Raw genomic sequence first — 8,252 nt, 5'->3', positions numbered from 1 at the left:
CTGACATCTACCCTGTGGCAGAAATTTCAGATTTTTTGTTTTTTTTTAGTACATATATACAGTAAATACTCTCTCTGATAGTATTAATTGCCTTTATTGTTAAAACAGAGGCCTTGGTATTTTTTGTTCTGTTTTATTACCATTAAAAAGATACTGACAGGAGCTTTAAAAAAGAGAACTTTAAGTATAATTAATACCTTTTAAAAACTACTAATCAAGTCCATTTTTGTCCATTCTGAAAAAAACAGACAAAGCTGTTACTTCCAAACAAATAACCTTCCATATACTATCTTTACTGCCATCATTAGTTTTTGCTTGTGACATGAAATAAGTTAACAGCACTGTATTATTTTAGTTTCCAATAAACTTGGGGCTTTCTTAACTTAAATTTAGCCATTTAACCGATAATGAAAATAAACGCTATTTTTATTTAATGTTCAACATGTCTGTAGAGAAGGAGGGGTTAACAGAGTTTGGGTGGGTTGTACACATCACTACATCCCCTCCAACACTGTCACATCCCGTTTCATTGATCAGCTCTGACGCTGCTGTGCTGCATCGTGCTGATCAATGGGCCGCTGCTGTCACTCTCCGCAAGGCTGGAGAGGTCTGACAAGGTTACCGGGGGCGGGGGGATGAGTGTGCCATTTTGGCTCAAGTGAGTCGTGCCGTGAGCGGGACAGAGCTGCGGACCCGCCCCGGGGGTTCAGCGCACCACCCTCGGCCAGGTTTGAGCCAAAATGTCCCTGCTGCTGCTGCGGCTGGACCGCGGTGCAGGAGCTGGAGGAGCTGCGTCAAGGTGCACAGTGAAAGCAACGACAAAACCGGAAACGGAGAGTGGGTGGATTGAAAATAAGAGCTCAGGTACAACGCTTTGCTGGAGAACAAAAATAATAGGAGTGCAAAGGCAGGGGAATCCATTTATATAGAGGTAAAATATTGAAAGTACAAGGCAAGACATCTTCATAGTCACTTTACAAGTAGAATATGAGATTGAGAGCAAGCCTACAAGTGTTTGGTGCAAGATAAATGTTAAGCCAAAAGTATAAAAAGGATTGGCTGAAACTTATGAAAACAAAATTACAGAAATATATTAAAGGAAAAACATTTAATATATTTTTGTTTTAATAGACAACAGTTTGAGTTTCTTGCACTTAAAGAAATTACTTTAGGCCTATATGCTTTAGCTTCAAGTTTCATCAGTATAATCAAGACAGAATAAAAAACAATGATTCTGTCTGCACATAGTTGCATTGGTAACTTTACTAATCTAATATATATAATAAATGTGACTTGGTTTGTGAAAAAAGTGAAAGTTTATATCTGATTCATCACAAAGGGCAAAGAAGAGCACACACCTACACTTACATGATCCATAAGAAGGATAAATATAAGTTTAAATAATTTTGCTTAAGGTGATGAAAGTAGAGACAAAACTAAGGCAGCAATTATCAGTCTAGATGACTAACAATGATTATCTCACTATTACCTTGATGCTACACATTACCACCTCATGGCCACACAATATCAGGCATGATTTAATCACATTGTGACCACAACTTAATTTTTCGGTTGCCACCAGTTATTATTTAGTGGCAACTCTATGATTTAGTAGACACTTCTTGATAAGTGAGTTAACATGCATTTGAGTACCCCAGTTTTGATCAGGTTGAGCATGTTCACATCACATCCCAGTTTTAAAAACTTGGGATCAGACATTTTACCAATTTCGAGAGATGTTATTGTGCCACATGGAGGAGTCAGAGGTAAACAGGATACCGTTACATGTGCCTTACTCCATGTTCTCACAGATGCTGACTACTTGTGCAAGCATGACCTCTGTCAAGTGACGCATCAGCAAAACAAACATGAAGGCAGCAATGAGAGGACTTCTAGAGCAACGAAGAAACTGTTTGTCTTTCGGCATACTTCTCCCATAACTAGAGGAGGCTAGACCATATAACACAATATTGGAATATAGAGGTGCTAGGCCTATACAGTGGTTTTACTTTTCTCAGATTTCAAAATTTCCACGGTTGGTGTTAGAAAATCAAGAAAAAAATCTCCAAGAAATAATGCCATTTTAACAACACGAACAAAACTATCACAAAATAAAAGTGAGAAAAAATCACCCTCTAAGAAAAATAAGTTCCAGAGTGATATTGGAGTGTTAATCTTACTGTATGTCTGTATTTTATGATGTGTGGCACTTTGTAAATGAAAATAACTAAAAATGTCCATGCATTATTTTTTTAATCATCAATGTCATCAGAAGGACTCCATACTTACTGATTTCTAACAGGACTTTGTTTTGAAAGATTCAACGGGAAGTGGTGGAGTTTGATTCTGGTTGTCTTGCCGTTGCTCCTTATTTTTCCCAATATTAAACCTTAGGGGAGGGATCCTTGTGTGCTGTCGCACAACTACGGTAGACTACAGGCTGTACTTTCCGACTTGCGCTGTTTGAGTTGAGCAGGCAGCGCAGGGTCTACACGAGGATACTCAAAAATAGCTTTCAAAGGCGATTAGGCATGACGGATACTGACGGAGGGGCTCCGCGGGACTCTACGTAAAGATGAGAATTCCTCCGGTGAGTATCTGAAATTGTTTTCCTGACGTTTCACAGCACTGTTGTTGCTCCAATGTTACACCCCGCCATTGCAACGGCAAGTGTGAACTAAGCTGGAGTCAGAGTGGATGGCTGTTATGGTATTTTATAGTCTCTTTAGCTAGCTAAACGATGAGGAATACCGTGGAGGTGGTGTTACGGTAACACTATTTTACGTCAATTACACAACACGTTAACGCTTGCAATACGAGCTGCTGTTGCTAAACATTCACGAAAATGGTAGCAGTGCGGGGGAGAGAAAATATCCTGAGTTACTCTGAGAATGGACCGAGTTAACCTGAGTGGGAAAGCGTTTACAATCCCGGACAACCGTTAGAGCTGGCCGTTAGCCTCACAGCCCACCGAGTCAATGACGCTGTGTCTGTCCGTCAGAGCCGCAAGACGCTGCCGTCACTCGAAGCGCGACTACCCGCTTAACCGTTGGAGCTACTTCACTCCCCTGTTAAAGCATGCAGCCCATTTTGCTGCTGTATTAGTAGTGTTTGTGCACCCAAGGCGGGAAAATTACTATTACATTGCTCAGTAGACTTTGGGATAACTGTTCAGGAAACTTATTCGTGGCCTTAGTGGGGATTTGATGCTGAAATACAGCTAGCAGCATTGCTAACAACTATTACAAGTTCTGGGGCCAACACACCTAACCTTTTGTTGTTTCTGTTGCTTTCTGGTGTTAACCTGCTGAATTCATCAACTCAGAAAACTTCCTTATGTGTTTAACCACTGTACCTGTGAACAACATTTACCCTCTGAGGCTGTGTTTGGCCTGTAGGCAGCAGGCACAGACACGGTGCCACTTAATTGTTGTATAATCCAAGCTAATGGTCATCTATTTGCTCTTGAGAGTTGGTTTGGTGAGGTGATGTGTTTTGCATGTACCTCAGCATTTAATCCCAAGGCCTTTATTGAGGCTCTGGAAGGCGGATTTATGCAGAAGTGGAGCCCAACCCAGTGCCACCTTGAATAGTCATCATCAGTGAGGAAAGAGAAAGCCAGATCACATTAAATCAACGTGTTACACTCACATCACTGGAAAAGCTTAGACTTCTTAACACCCATATTTTATGTCTGGTCTAGCTTTCCTGAACTGACAGACTGTGAAACACATGAAGGACACTTGATGAGTTTTTTTTTTTACCTGCAGCAGGAGAATTAAACATCTGACTACCTCTTCAAGTGGTGTTAAAGCCCAGGAGGGCTTGATTGAGTCGACTGATCCAACAGGCTGCCATGCGAAGGCGAGCTCTCATGTGTGCAGAGACTTCCCAGATGTAGGTTACTGTATGCTTTCAGAAAGTATTAATCTCTCCCCGATGGCAGCCAAGCAGCCTGTCTCCTTTTGCAGTTTTTCCTCCTGTCTTGCAGTGGTTAAATGCAGATCAAAACATACGGAAGAAAAGGGGATCATAATAGCATTTGACACTTTCTGTGAAGTGAGCAGCTCTTTGGAGAGCAACTCTCCTCTTTACCTTTTCATCTTCAAATCTCTGCTGATTTACCTCCTTTGACCTCTCCTCAAAGAAATGATCGCTTCTTTTTTTAAAAAGGTAGAAGCTTTTGAGGGAGACAAACTGGTGGCACGTTTTTCCTTTGATATTTTTTTTCTTTGATATGTGGAAATCTCCAGCATTGATTTGGAATTAAAATATCAGAAAACTTACAAGAAGAGGTGGACAACTCCCAGTGTACACCCAGTCTGGGCGTCAAACATTACGTAATGATGTGTCACTCAGTCATGCGATCATGTAGTGAGAAAGTGATGTCAGTCCATTCTTAAAGAGAGGAAGTGATCATTTGAGGTTTCCTCTGTTCCCCCTGAGTAGACGGCGTCTGGAGCACAGTGGTGTCGGATATGGATCTAAATAAAAGCGCTGTTTATCAGGATGTGAGCCTGCCGTCCTGGGAAGATTTTAGATTCAAGAGAAAAAAAGGAAGTGTAAAGAAGCTTCTGTTTAGCACAACTACTAAAACTTTCCTGAAGAGAACTTAAACCAATAATAAAGATTTCCCTAAACCCAAAAACCCCAGTGAGTCATGCAGCTTTTTAAATGTAGAGCTCCAACTTGCCTTTCTGTATTGATTTTCTTTCTTTGTTGCCAATAAAGCAGGATTAGAATTTCATGATCATTTCCTATGTTCAAAGCTGTTATCAAAGTTTTTTTTTAAAGTTGGGCTCCAAGTAAAACTTTTTCTACATTGATTAATTTTCAGTCATTTTTCTTGAACATGTATTAAGTTGTAGTTAAACAAAAAAGTAAGTTTTGCAGTATCCCTTTCCAAAATCCCACTTAAATTTATCAGCTAATTTGTCTTGGACCGATCGTTAAAAGGAATTTTTAAAATTTAACATCAGACATGACAAGAGCCATTGAAAACATAACTTTTTGTCTGAACTAAAGAATTAATCACATAGAATGGTGTCAGATTGGGTTCATAATGTTAATAATTTTTAATTTACTGACAAACTTTTGATATTTAACTAAAGTATGTAGGTTAAAAGGTTAGAAGCAAAATGAAATGTTAACTTAAGGCTTCAGTGGGAAGTTTTAACTGTTTATAAAACACACTGCAAACAACACTGGGGCCTCTATATGACCCTCATACGCCAAAACAACCATCAGCGGCAGGAACATACTTTTCTTCTGTTATTTTTAATGCCTACAACTGCTGTCATCGGGTGAGTGTCAGACAAAGTGGCTTATGGGACACTCTAGTAGCAGGTTTTGTTGACATTTTCCAAATCAAAAATCCACAGTGAGAGAGGATGAAGATGAGAGTAGAAGATTATCTTCATAAGTAGTTGTGACTATGGGTGTAACAATTCACAGAGGTCATGGTTTGGATTGTACCTCAGTTTTGAGGTCCCAGTTCAGTTTTAATGGTTCATTTGCCTTCTCTTCGTGAGTTGTTTAGTAGTGGTTAGCAAACAGTTCTGAGTGTTACTGCCACCTAGATTGGCATATTGAAATACGGCCATGTGTGATTACCTTTTGTGACTTTGTGCACTGATTGGGACAAGTGAAAATACCATTACAGCCCTAGTAGTGACATGTTCAGGACATAACGAATATAGACAAAATAGTTCTTTTTTTTTGTTTTTTGTTTTTGGAGATGCCTAAATCAGTGTACACCCACAGTATCCTGTTGGAACTTTAAGAACTACAGTGTGTAATATGATTTAGGGTGCAAAGATGTTTACCCCAATGCAGCCCTAAAAATTACAGGATTACCCTACTCAAAAGATTTCCTGACTAGCTTGTTCACTCTTGTCCCTCACAGCAGAAGTTTTTGTTCAGTCTGTCCAGTCCTGCTCACACTTGACAAAAGTCCGAAATATTTACCTGGGTGAGCTGCATATCCAAATGAAAACAGAATTTTTCAGTCTAACTATTCTGAACATTTTTAGCTGTCTCGGGGGGCGGGGGGGGGGGGGGGGGGTATGTAGGGTAAAGTCAGATAAAAAACTTCTCAGGAGTCTACAAGTGTGAATAGGGCCAAAATAACCTCCCTGAAGCACTAAAGGAACAAGAAAAAAATACACCTGAGGCTAAGTCTAATATCTCAAATAGTTAAATGCTGATTATGATAACATGCAATTTTTTTTGCAAGTAAAATACATTGTTATAACTTGTGTTTTCTTTGCAAAATCCTTATCTTCCATATATGCATGCTCATGTCAGTTTTGCCATGCATGTTCATGTCAGTCAGCACTATTTCCAAGGTTATATGTCAGGGCTGCAATCACTGCATTCATGATATTTTAATGCCAGGCTTCTCATTAAAAGCTTCCACTTAATTTAACGTATGCTTTGCTTTATCAAAGCATGTGCAGATGAGTTAATGAAAAGATGATTTAGCAGATGATCTTTATGTCAAACATATCAGAAAGTCTGATTCAAAGCCAAAGATAACTGCTAAATGGTTGACCTTAAATTTGTACGATTTAGTTATTACCTCTGCCAAGGAGGTTATATGATTGGCAGGGTTTGTTAGTTAGTTTGTTAGTTTGTTTGTTTATTAGTTTGTTAGCAACATAACTCAAAAAGTTCTGGACAGATTTTGATGAAATTTTCAGGAAATGTCAGAAATGGCATAAGGAAGAACTGATTAGATTTTGGGAGTGATCCGGATCACCGTCTGGATCCAGGAATTTTTTAAATGATTCTTTACTATTTGGAGATAGGGCTAATGGCAGAGGTCTGCGCTCTCCGAGTGCTTTCTAGTTTATTTCAAGTGTGTAGAAAAGGCTGCAAGTCTGAAAAGCGATCTTTATCCCTAACAGCAACAATACAATATTGGCTTATCTGAGTCCTTTATTTATTGACCACAACAACACCATATTTAAGGTAAATTGTATCATAATAAATGATGACATTGTGGTGAAAGCAGAGAGTTTAATGCAAATAAAGTCAGCATAATGACCAGCCAGGGTTTTTCTACTTATATGCATGTTTTGTACTGGCTAATGCTCACACCTAACGGGGGGCAGCCCTGTAAAGCTTCCTGCTGCCAACTGCATGGAATTTTTTGGTCTTTGTTACCACCTGCTTGCTTTAATCATTTGTTTTAAAGAAAGACAGGTGTTGCTTAACTGAATGCTTAACAAAGATTGGATTATACAGTGGCACTGAAATGACTTAACCTAATTTTGCCATAAAATACTGGGTTAACTTGAGCATAATATTAATGCCTTTCAGCTAACATTATAGCACCACAACACTGACTGAAAGTGACAGCTGACAGTGATCCAGTGCCAAGCAGTGTGAAGTAATTAATGTTAACTTATTTGCACTCACTTATGCTGTCATGATGAGGAATTTCTTGTCTGTTACTTCCCTCATGGTAGCATTATTGGCCTAAAGACATTGTTAATACATAAAACTGTCCACACTTTTGTGGAATTTCATCCAGGCTGTGGTGTAAGGATAAAGATTCTCTACTTACCTGAGTTATACTGGTATGTAAACTGAGGCTAAGTTCTGGCTTTGAAGTTTCGGATTTTAGCAGTTGAATTAATGCCCATGTGCTTTATAAGATCCAAAGTGACTAGAATTTAAGGTTTGAGTTAATACCTCAATTTTCTGCATTTGACAGGTTATGTAAACATAAATCATTCTGAAGAGGAGATGTAAAATGCCTGTGCTGCAGCTCCACATAGTGGTCAACAGTAGCTGCCACTGTTCTATGCTTCTTTTGCCACTGTCAAGTGATTGAAAGCTATGAATTGGGGGAATAATCTGTATCTGGTATGCTGAAGTCTAGGTAACAATATTAGAATTAGGAAGAAACAAGACTAGGTTAAAACCTAGTATATGGCTGACCGCAACTATCTGGGATGCCTGTTGAAATGCTTGACTGAAATGTGTGTTCTGGCAGAGTGAATTTGTCATGATTTTTAGTAGTTTGTTATTTTTAGCCAAAGTTATAGTAAGTGGTTACTGAAATGTAAAAAGCTACATGTTGCCCTCTCTCTCTGTCTGTGGGTGCAGCTGCAGGTAGAGAACAGAGAAGTAAATACGCTCTCTGTATTCTTTGCTATTACTGCGTGAAGGGGCCACAACACTACAAGAACAGGGCTAAAACCTCTCCTCTCCACAAGACAAGCTGTCAGTGTGGCTCTGTGCTC

General features: G+C 39.3%; 1 protein-coding gene across 4 annotated transcripts in view; it reads left to right on the top strand.

Moving 5' to 3' along the window:
* The first annotated feature begins 2,312 nt into the window (after positions 1 to 2,312).
* zfyve9a (zinc finger, FYVE domain containing 9a) overlaps positions 2,313 to 8,252 on the top strand; it is a 56,745-nt gene continuing 50,805 nt past the window's right edge. For 3 of the 4 annotated variants that reach the window (XM_041803712.1, XM_041803715.1, XM_041803714.1), the window contains exon 1: positions 2,314 to 2,590. The gene's annotated coding sequence lies outside the window, so the exon portion shown is untranslated. Of the gene's footprint in view, positions 2,591 to 8,252 lie in introns of all 4 variants that reach the window. The other variant, XM_041803716.1, reaches the window with a different exon arrangement.

This window comes from Cheilinus undulatus, linkage group 13, assembly GCF_018320785.1.
Source record: "Cheilinus undulatus linkage group 13, ASM1832078v1, whole genome shotgun sequence".
In the NCBI taxonomy this organism is placed as follows: domain Eukaryota; kingdom Metazoa; phylum Chordata; class Actinopteri; order Labriformes; family Labridae; genus Cheilinus; species Cheilinus undulatus.
This window is presented reverse-complemented; position numbering and strand designations above follow the sequence as displayed.